This window comes from Akebia trifoliata, unplaced genomic scaffold, assembly GCF_017979445.1.
Source record: "Akebia trifoliata isolate Shusen 1 unplaced genomic scaffold, ASM1797944v1 Contig00955, whole genome shotgun sequence".
NCBI classification, from domain to species: domain Eukaryota; kingdom Viridiplantae; phylum Streptophyta; class Magnoliopsida; order Ranunculales; family Lardizabalaceae; genus Akebia; species Akebia trifoliata.
In genome coordinates, this window is record NW_028237367.1 from 17,453 (window position 1) to 29,198 (window position 11,746).

Here is an 11,746-nt window from a genome sequence, read left to right on the forward strand (position 1 = left end):
AAAATCAATCCTAAGAGACATGGTTTTATACCACTAAAATAGTTCTAACAAATTTAGTTTTTGTAGTGCAAATCCAATAGCAGAAATCAAATTTACGACACACAAAATCAATCTCATAAAAGTAATTTTTATAGCACCCAAAAAATCGTTTACAAAACAATCCAACAAGTGATCACAAGAAAATAAAATTGACATTTCAAACTATCATGAAGCTCAAGGTCATCAAATGGATTTCTAGGGGAAGTCTATTGTGTGCAAAACCCATATAGAATGAATCATTTGATAAGGGAATGACAAATAATGTAATAAATCCAAGTTAGCTTTTCACAAAAATATATAATCCATCTACCCTGTTATTACAAACACATAATAATCAATGTTTTAAAATACCTAAGGGGTATTTGAGGTGTTTTGGGTTCTTAAGGTGAGGCATAAGCCTCAATTAATTTTTAAAAAAGATATTAGAAAATATATAAAAATTATAATAAATTTAGAGAAAATATAAAAATAAGAAAACAACCTTCAAGCATCAAATAAAATGTAAGATGTATTATCACTCAGAGTATCAAACATCAAATAAACAACTACTCTAGGCCTAAGAATAGTGTTTTAGACCCTATTATAAACTAGAGAAAAATTAAAACAAAAACAAAAAATAAAATAAAAAACAAAAAATAAAAGAATCAAACACAAAAACAAGAGGGAAATATGAGTTTTTAAAAGAAAAAAAAAAAGTAAAAAATTCAAGAATATACATAGAAAAATTACATACCTCAAAACCTTAGTAAATCCTTGATTTCTTGGTTCTATTTGACCACAATCTTTGTAAGAAACTTGTAGAAACCAATGGATTCGAATTCGATCAATATTAAAGCCTCTAAGAAGAAATTTTGGTATAAAAAGATTTTAAGATTTTAATAAGAGAATTTGAGTGATCTCTTGAATACAAAAAACTCTTCTATTTAGTAGGTTATGTAAATAAGAGACATTGAGAAGGTATTTGTGTAAAACAAAACAAGAAAATAAAAAAAATAAAAAATTGAATTTATTGACCCACGATTTTGGGTTATGTTGAACTTATTGAGGTGTAAGGCTCATTGCATAATGAGGCGTGAGTCATGAGGCATAAGCCTCAAGGCATAAACCTTTTGTAAAAATTACACACTACACACTAACTATTAACAACTATCTACTAAACAATAACATCTAATAACTAATTATAAACAACTATACCTCTAACCTTCATTTAAAACCCATTATTACATACTAATAACGAAACAAACATCTACCAAAAAACCACATTTCACACTAAATATTAACGACTATCTACTAAATAATATCTTTGAGATATTGGGCATTTTAAGTGAGTCAATTTTTAATCCTAAAAGGGCAAGGAATCACTGATAAAATCTGATCCTTATCTTATAGCGTGTCCTCCCCGTAAGAGCGCCCTTTTAACTAAAAGTAAAGCGTCCAAATGTGAAAATTTGGAACACATACAAATAAAATAAATAAATAAATAAAAGAACCCACTTACAATGGATTCATGGTGATATAACTTACCACCCGTTCTAGACGAAGGATGACTTAATTGAATCGACTCGAGCCACTGACACCAATTTCGATGTACGAACCCAAGGGGCCGAGACAGTTACGTCCCACTGTCCTCCTTCCTTAAATCTATTACAATCTGGGCCTTCCCAGATAAAAATTAAAATAATAAAAATAAAAGTTGACAAGTAATCCTTACAGAAATTCTAAAAAATAAATCCTAACTAATCTAAATGAAATTTAGCTCTTCCAAAGCTTCCTCATCCTCCGCCATCAAAAATCCAAACCTACAAAATCAATTTGTCAAAGCCCAAAGCACTAGAAAAAATCAAAGAAATAATCAAACTATAACAATCTTAATCCGACCAAGAAAAATCCAAATAAGATATTTAATGTTAAAATTTTAACTTCACCGCACTACAGGAAAGGGTGATCAATTACTAACCAACAACTAACAACTAAACACTACCCATCAATCATACAAGACTAATTTACCTAAATTCAACTAACCCTTTTTATTGATCAAACATTAATAAAAATGCAATCTAATCATCAATAAAAATATCATTTTCAAAATTTCATTCTTAAAACCAAAAAAACAAAAAACAAATCTAGATCACAAAATCTAATTGGAGACCTCATTTTCCGGAAGAAACATTAAAAAATGAAAAGACAAACCATAATCAAACCCAACAAATTACCCAAATAACTATCACAATAACATTTTCAATTAAAAAACTTGCATTTCTCGAACAAATGAAATAATTCACAAAAAACATACGAACCTTATAAATTGTACGGTTCAAAGACTTCTAGCGCATGCTCCTACACTACTTTTGGTCACTCGCCCAATAGTAAATCAGAACTCGTGGTTCAACTCGATTTGACTCAGTTTAATGTGTGTGCATGTGTTGTAAGTAAGTTTATTTGAGATTTTGCACTAATTAAACAAATTCAACATTTCCCACAAATAACATTATCAAATCAACTCATTTGAACAACTATGAATTCTTTATTATTTTTTAAACCTAAAAGATTGAATGTGTCAACTCACTAATTGATTATAAGAATTTGAAATGTAGCAAAAATCTTAATTAGCAAAGTCAACTCAACCAAAGATTATATATATATATACCCAATTGTGAAGATGATGGAAAATCCTTAATTTTGGGTTATACATATATTCGGGTTGGAAAGGACGCATATCCATATCCAACCCTAAAAATGTTCGGATAAAAATAATTACAGATAAATTTACCCAAATTCTTAATCGGATAAAAAAATTGTACTCATACTCGAATATCTCGAATAAAATGAGTCGGGTAAGCGGATATTATCCAACCCTATCCAACACCACAACGCTCTAAGTTGATTCGAAAAACTCAACACCACAAAATGTAACAATCATGAAACAACATAATAGATTGAGCATAATTGAGACAAGAATGTTGAGATGGGCAAATGAAAAAACTAAAAAACATAAAATCTGAAATGAATAGATCCAAAAGTATCTAAGAGTAACCCCAGTAAATGATAAAATAATGAAGAGTACATTGAGATGGTTCAGTCATGCGCAACGAAGACATGGGTTGCCCTTGTGAGAATGTGTAGGTTGAGCTTATCCTAGTTCAATATTTTGTACATCTCTTTCTCCTTTTCAAGGAACCGAAGCATATGATATATTTCTAAAGACAAATAACTACTAACAACCCATCAAGATTGATATGATGAATACTGAAACTATGAAAGTTGCAAGTAACAACAAGGAATTTTAAAATGAAAAACAAACTTACCTTTGGCTTAAAAAGAAATACTTGTTTGTGAAATCCAAACACAACGGCACGCACTGCAAACACACAGAGTAACCAAGTTAGAAATGATTGCAAGATTTCCCATAGAAGATTTCCCTTCTGAACTCTTTTCTCCACACACACACACACACACAAGCAGAAACCAAATTGAGATTAAAGAAATTAATAAAGCAAGAGAACCACAAAAATGTTTTCAGTGAACATTAATACCTCATGTGTAAATGTCCTCACAGGAATACCAAATGCCCAAACTAATCCAAAGTCTGCAACCTTCAGAGCATTGGTGCGACGATCTATGAGTAAATTCTATGGTTTCAAATCTTGGTGGAGTACTCTATGAGAATGGCAGTATGCGATACCACGAAGAATTTGATGCAGAAACTTCGGCAAAATAGAAGATGAAAATTACCCACTGAAGTTTAGTTGTGACTGATTACCGTCTTTTAACTATCCAGAAGAGCATAAAATCAACAAAATGATAAGGAATGAACTGATTTTTTGAAAGTTAACCACAAAATATAGAAGCCCGGTATAAAACAAGCAAGTGTAACAAATAAAAAGTGGAGATTGTAACTACAAAGAAGAATATTTGAGAAGAACTTATCTCAAGACTCTGAAAATGGCAGCTAAACTCCCGGACCTATTTGAGTTTAAAGCTTACAAGGATGAAATCTTTTAATACAAAGCGCATGAATCTCCAATGTGGGAACTTTTATTAAACATGGTTCCTTAGCAAGCCCCGGACAAGAATCCATGTGCTTCTTCAAATCCTATGATCTGCTGATAAATAATATACAGCACCTTCAATAGATTCAAGTATGCAATGCGAGTCACCGATAGATGCCACCGTTATAACCCATCCATCTATTATCACAAAGGTGACCATACATGCATCTTTAAACCAGATTTGAACAAATGATTTTCCATTATGGGATCCCACAAGCATAGACCATCGATGGAAGATAAATGGTTTCTATAATTAAAAGGAAATCCAAGTGATCAGAAAATCAAATTTAGTAAGTTTGGATCCAAACTATATCCTGTTCTTCCATTTTTCTAGAACATGGGACTCTTACTAAATGAAAGAGGACAATAGTAACATACAAAACACAAAATTAGATGAAGTTACTAACAAAACTCATTTCTATATGATGTTGAGCCCATGATATTCACTCTTTGGGGCCAACTTTTTCCTCAAGCTGCTTTTGCAGAGATGGGAGAGATCTATGTAACTAAAGAGAACACTAACAACTAGCAAGACTAATCTATCACAAAAATAAATAAATATAATACAAAATAGAACAAGTGTAAATGCAAACAGAATATAGGGCTACACCTTCTTGGAAAATTTTATGCAATAGGGGTTAGATCAGGGGAGGTAGGATCATGTTAGATAGTTGTCAGAGAAAATGTGTACCTGTGCCATGACTGCACATGGTCATGGCTGCCAATGTCTTCCCAACCAGGGAGACACCAACATACTTGTTCCTTTGCCATTTTCCTAAAAAATTCATCAATCTGTATTCTAAGTTCTCTTACCAATAATAACAACCAAAACATATTATCTCATCTGGTTCAGAGAAAACCATCTGCTCCACAGAAATTACATAGTTCTAAAGAATGCAAAATCATTCATGATTTCTACCCAAAAACAGTCCAACGGAATAAAATGTTATGACATGATGTTTATCAAATTCATTAGAAGTAACTGCATCGAAACCACAAAGACAATAAAATAGAAGAATGTCATGTTAAAAGAAAATTACCTTATTTAAAAATTTGACTCACACATATTGGGAAAAATCAGTGATTTCATTTATTTTCTCTCCATTTCTCTCAATCCAAACATAGCATTAAGGTGAAAAAACATAAAATCAAAATTTGACTCGCACATATTGAAAAGTTTAAGGCATTTGATAGTACGCTTCGTTCTTTATTAGAGTTAACCCCGAAAAGCTCGTGTACTCTATGACATTAACTGTCTTCTGTAAGTTATTTTTACGTTTCTTGTGATCCTTGATTTTTATGTCCCTTAAACTTGACTCCAATTTCCTTGGAAATAAATAATTTCAGAGCTCTTTAACAGGGATCTACTTCTTGCCAGTCTAATTTTAATGGAGTTCTTGTTTCACAAATCACAACATCAAGATCACCATAATACAAGCACTTCACACTAAGGAAGATTTAACTCAGTGACTTGGATATCAATAACAATGTGGATTTCGGTAAAGCTGAACCAATGCGATGCTGATTCAACATAAGTAAAAAACTTGTTAATAAACCCAGAATAACAACACATACATACATATGCAAAACAAACAAAGAGAAATTTGTATTAATCACTTTCTAACAAAATTCAACAAGAAAGGAAAATTTTGATATAGATCCTAACTACAAAATGAAGTAAAATCGAAATACATTCAGCAATAAAAAAATTTCAAACCATTTAATTACACAAATTATCGAATTTACCACAAAATTCAACATGAAAGGAAAATTTTGATATAAATCCTATCTACAAAATCAAGTAAAATAAACATACAATCAACAATAAAATTTTCTCCAAACCGAAACATTTCATTTATACACATTGCTAGGAAAATGAAATTACCTGAAAAAATGAATTGGAGATGATGCACTTTGAGCTGATTTTATTATCAAACCGAGCAAACTAACAGCAACTTTAATCAAATTATCAGATTTCTTGAAATGTCGATCTCAATGTGATTTCTACAAAGTTCTCTAATTACCTGAAAAATTGATTCCCTAGATCTCTTGAATCAGTAGAAAAAATAATATCAAACTTTCTCATCTTCAATAAACCGTAGATCCACAACATACACACACACACACACACACACACACACAATTACCTTGATGGATCGATTAGAAAGGATGAACCAGATCAAAGAGATCGAGTAGAGAGAGCACGATATTGTTTAAGGAGAGATGAATATAGGGGAATCCGAGAATCAGACCAGATCGAAGAGAGAAGAGAGAGCAGATCGAAGAGAAAATCGCGAAAAGGGAGAGAGAGAGAGAGAGTTACCTTGATGGATCGATTAGAGAAGATGAACTAGATCGAGTAGAGAGAGTGCGATATTGTTTAAGGAGAGATAAATACAGGGATATCCGAGAATCAGACCAGATTGAAGAGAAAAAGAGAGAGCAAATCGAAGAACGAATCACGAAGAGAGAGAGAGATCAAAGAGAAATGGCTAATTTAGAATGTCCGTCACACAACAATCACCACATTGCTTCTGATTTCCAAAATTCTGAAAAGTAGCAACATATGTGAATTTCATGTTAGCCACAACCTCTAGTTGAACATAAAGAGATCTCTAGCTCTTCTTCTCTTCCTCTGATGGAACAGTAACTACCTTGTAGCCTTCCAAAATCTCTACATGTTCAAAATGAAAAGAATCACAACATAATCACCCAAAAAAGATTAACCACAACACTAGAAACTCTGCAGAAGAAATTCTCTTGTGGTTACCACTTTCAAAAGCCATGTCAAGGAAAGCTTGAAGCTTCAAAGCCCTCCGATAGTAAATCATTCCTCTAACTACAAAACCAATGCCGTTCATAAAAATCAACACACTAGGTACCATAAGAAATTAAAGGGAAAAAAATTCATCGGCTACCTATTCTGCACAGTGTTTGTCCTCTAAAAGAGACCCAATGACGGATATGCGAGATGTTTTCTTCATTTTCCCAAACCTCACTTGCTCTTTTACAATTAAACCTCTCCATTTAATCAGAAAGAAATGCTCTTGATTTATTTTGGACATATTTAAAACCTAGGAACATTTTTTGTAGGTAAATAGCAAATAAAATAATTTAATCTAAGTTTCACCATGAGATCTAATATATATAAATATAATTGGGGCGGGGTACATCAAAACCGTCCCCGCCCCGAAATGGAATCGATTTTTTCATTTTTACTAACATAACCGCCCCGAAATCATTTAAAAGTGGGAAAAACCGACCCTCTAGGGGTCGGTCGAGGCACCGGCAAGAAAGAGCAAAATTGCCATCCCTAGTAGGGCTGGATTGGTGCATTAGATTGCAATGGTGAACCCATCAACTTCATCAAATAATAAAAATGAAAAATATAAGCAAACAAAAGACATTGGGTTCATAGAGGCAACCTTCATGGAGAGGGACTGAAAAATAAGAGAGCAACCTGACTAATCATAAGAAATAACTTGTAGTAGCTTATCTTAACATGAAAATGAAAATTAAAATGACAAACAAAATACCTCAAATGTAGTTAATGGTGAAGGCAAGAAGGTGCACAAGTTCAGTTGACAGAACTTGAGCTCTCAGTATCTTCAAGATGTCAAATGTTTATCAAAAGAAAAACAATACATACAACCACCAAAAAGTAAAAATACGGAAGTACTTTGTGAATGTGTATTGATAAGACCTACAAATCAAGTTGAATGAATGCGTATAGAACCACTTATTGGGTTATTGGGTCCAGAAGTATTCTACAAGACATTGGATATCAAGCTTTGTGTGTTTAGGGATGAAGCAAATTGTGATTGTCATTATATCGAATAATAATTAAGCAGACAGATTATTCAATCCAGTAGCTAAGAATCTAGGAATCTGATAGGCTACCATCAAATGTACATATGCTTTAATGCGAAATCAATTATCGAAGAAGTAGTGGAAGTAGCAACAGAATCCAGTACTCCCAAAGTTTCCTAATCTAAAAAAATTCATCTCCAACCAAAAAAACTAAATAAGAAAAAAAATTAGTGCAAATGGAAGCAACGACCTTGCGAATAATATCAGATAAAATACATAATGAAATACTACGGTCTTTTTTTTAAAAAAAATTGGGTTTTTAACTACGGTTGTGCCCGTCACTATAAGAACTTTTGAAAATAAATCGATTTTACAAATGCCCCCCTCATGTGTTGCTGAATATTGGAGATACCCCTATGTTTTGAAATTGATGACCTTGACCCCAACTACCAAATGCCCCTCGTCTTCAACTTTCATAAATTTAACAATCAACCATGAATTACAACATGACAATCCATAATCTGCAACTTTATAGAGTAACCAAAAGGTACCTAGGAACTCATAGGTACCATACAAAAGATTCCTCGATCAGATCTCCCAGGTCAAAATTCAATCTAAACATTTGATGGTAATAAACCAGTTAATGCAACATATACGAGTGTTTCAAACATTTCGAATGTTTTGGAAGAACATTCTGGTTTCGGCCGAGACAAGAACTAAACATTGAATCAGAAAAGTTGATGTTTAGGGAATATCTCGGAATGTTTATTTTGGTACCTATTTTTAAGGTCTTGGTGACTGTAAAGTCTATAAAAGTTCGCTAATGTGATCAAAAGTGGGTAGAAGAAGTGTTGTGTGGTTGGTTTGTGTAAATCAAAAATGAAGAGTAGATAATTTGTTTAAAGCAACAATGCAGTGCAGTTGACTTGTGTTAATCTGTCTAAACCAGAGGTTTAATGTGGTTGATTTGTGTATATCATGTGAAATGACATTGGTTCACAGTGATCAGACAAGTACAGGGATAACAATAGAGATGAAGCTGGGAAGACTTCCATATCCCACAGTAAGACATCTTTTATGACAGGTTAGTTGGACAACCTTAGCCTTTACATTGTAACTATTAAGTTAAATGGCTCGAGTTACTTAGAATGGTCCCTATCAGCACGCATGTTTATCAGAGGAGGAGTTATGTACCTCTACACAAGTCTTCTAAATTAAATATTTAAAATACATAAAATAAAATAAAAAAATTTGATATTGTGGGTGTTTGATTTAGGTATTTCTTCCACAGTTGTAATTGACCCCCAGGGCAGTACCACACACTTGATACGTAAAATAAAATATTTTTTGAAATTATGTGTGTTTGGTTAAGGTATTTCTACCATATTTGTATTGACCCCTGGTTAGTACCACACACTTGACACCTATTTCAGATGATGCATCGCTGCCTCGCCCACATTCACAACACCAACCCATACTTGATACCTTCAGATAAAATAATGGTGAACTACAGTCTTGAAAGGAAAGGGTAAGATAAAACAGGATGCATTAAAATGGTGGAGAGCTTCCAGCACTTTTTAGACTTTAGAGAAAAAGAAAAAGAAACACAAATTTATACATATTTATGTATGACCCATGAAAGGAAGGTACTGGAAGAAGCAATTAGATTCCAATGGAACAAATTCACTAAATCATATACATTTCAAGAATTGACAAGCTACTTGTGCATTTAGCAAGGCAATGATGATCACTGAGCATCAGATACAATATATATATATATAGCAAGTTAACTTCATACCCCTATTGGTTGTCCATCCTCCTCCAAGTTAAGGCATACAACAGCCACACTGTGGGACTTTACACATCTCTTCAGTTTACCATTCTGCAGTTTGCCAATAAATCTGATTATATTAATGATGCAATAGAATGAAAAGTGAAAGGAATCATGCATGGTATTCGATAGAATGAAAAGCAAGCACAAAGCTCAGAAATAGAGGTTAAGTATCACAAAAAACAATTACTTGTCTAACCTAATGGTAGTGCTAGCTAAGCTAAACTTGTACATCTTTTACTTTATTTTGTATCTCTGATGGCCCTGATGCTAGATAGTCGTGAACCACCAGCTCTTGCTTATGTTGGTACTCCATAGTTGCAGCTTTAGATCAGAAGTAGACCAATGAAAAGGATAACATGATGATTCTATTATAAATAGAACCCCATTTAGTATGATCATTATTTGCCTCCTAATTGTGCTGTTTTATAAAGATGGTATAGAGGTTTGCTTTCCACCACTCTTGAGACAAAACTAAAGCACCTATAGACCTTAAAAGAACATTTTTTCTTGGACCAATGTTAGGTATCACGTGCATCACCCCTCTCATGATCATATCTCTCTCTCTTTATATATGCCTGTGGTGTTCTGTTAGTTATTTGAATTTTTTGTTGATGTTAATGTTAATTGTTTTCCAGACATGGGTTTTTGTTGATCCAAGTGTATACTACGTAGAGGGACAGATTGAACATTGATTTGGAGCCCTTCACCTAAGAATTCACCACGTCTTATGGCTATTGTGATTGATGTATTTCAGTAGTTGGAAACTATTTGCTGTGAAGCCATGTTAGTGTGATATCACAAACCATTATTAGTTTCTTCTTCATCGTCTATTTTCTCTCTTCATCTCATTTTCTTTATCTTTTATTGTAGATCAAATACCCTGAACCTTTTCTTTATTTTCTATTGGAAGTTTATTACTGTTGAGTTGGTCAAATGTTCTAAATTAGAACAAACCTAAAATAAATAAAAACTCGGCTCTCGTACATCACAAATCTACCTCACGTTTACCCTCTCTCCATAAAAACTTCATGTCTACAACTGATAATAACAAAAGGAACAGAAAAAAAAAACATTCAAAAGCTCAATAATTTAGAAGGTGAAAACATTACCCTCGAATACCCCTTCAGGATAATTTCATTACTGAGTGGAATCTGGTGTTCATCCTTTGTATCATCATCCAAATCCTCATCAAAATCTGACTCCTCCAAATTCGATGGCGGTGGCCGAGGAAGACCGATCATTGATCCATCATCCTCCCTATCTTCATCCGACGAATTCGAAGGTAGTGGCCGAGGAGGTCCAATTATCAAAAAAACAGTTATTAGTTAAACAAAATGTATGTAAAAAAGTCTAAAGTGGAGAAACTAAATTAATCTTTCTCATTCCAAAAACCCAATAGAATGGCTAGTTGTGCATAAAAAATTGTAACACGAGTAGGTTTAGCATGTTAGCAGTGGCTTCCAGGTCACCCCCATTTGCAGTGTAAACATCAACAAGGGACTGCTCTGATAGACCAGGAAACATGGCCACGAGATGTGCCAGCTCTACTTCAGATTCTTCATCCAAGTTTAGCTTTTCTATTATATCAACTGAAGAAAGTGACTTTGAATCATGCGAACTAGGAATTACCTGGCCCTTCACTGTTCAATCCTTAGAAATGAGTCCTCCTTCAGTGTGATGGATGCTAAAACTACGAGCAGCTTCTCCTACCTCTGGGAACTGGTTTTGTGTAGCTTTCCTATGGTTCTCAAATAAAGGTCTGGTCAAGGCAGTCTTAGCTCCAGTTTTAGAATCTCCACAAGTTATCTTGGAAGCTTCGATTTTATTCTCTATTCCTTGTTTGAAGAGCGGTCCGTAGGATGTTGCGTTTGGATTCAAATATGACTTTCCTCTCTCTATTGTCTCACTCTCTCTATTGTCTCAGTTTATGCAAGAAATCTGTCTGCCTAAACACAACCAAAAAGCCCATGAACAGATAAATTAGATTTGAGAACTCTAGGCCTTCTACTTGGAT

The 11,746-nt window shown here is 33.5% G+C and overlaps 1 long non-coding RNA gene across 8 annotated transcripts; it reads right to left on the reverse strand.

Moving 5' to 3' along the window:
* Positions 1-1,412: 1,412 nt before the first annotated feature.
* LOC147380817 (uncharacterized) lies at positions 1,413-11,641 on the reverse strand. Of its 8 annotated transcripts, none has more exons than XR_015175079.1 (9): positions 11,362-11,641; positions 10,842-10,993; positions 9,697-9,780; positions 6,859-6,927; positions 6,743-6,762; positions 5,974-6,637; positions 3,573-4,863; positions 3,345-3,397; positions 1,413-1,838 (listed from the first exon to the last, which is right to left on the reverse strand). It is a non-coding gene; the product is annotated as an uncharacterized LOC147380817 (long non-coding RNA). The 8 variants fall into 8 exon arrangements; XR_015175078.1 differs by having other exon boundaries at positions 5,974-6,112; positions 6,412-6,762; XR_015175073.1 differs by having other exon boundaries at positions 1,417-1,838; positions 5,974-6,112; positions 6,236-6,762; positions 11,362-11,639.
* Between the last annotated feature and the right edge of the window lie 105 nt (positions 11,642-11,746).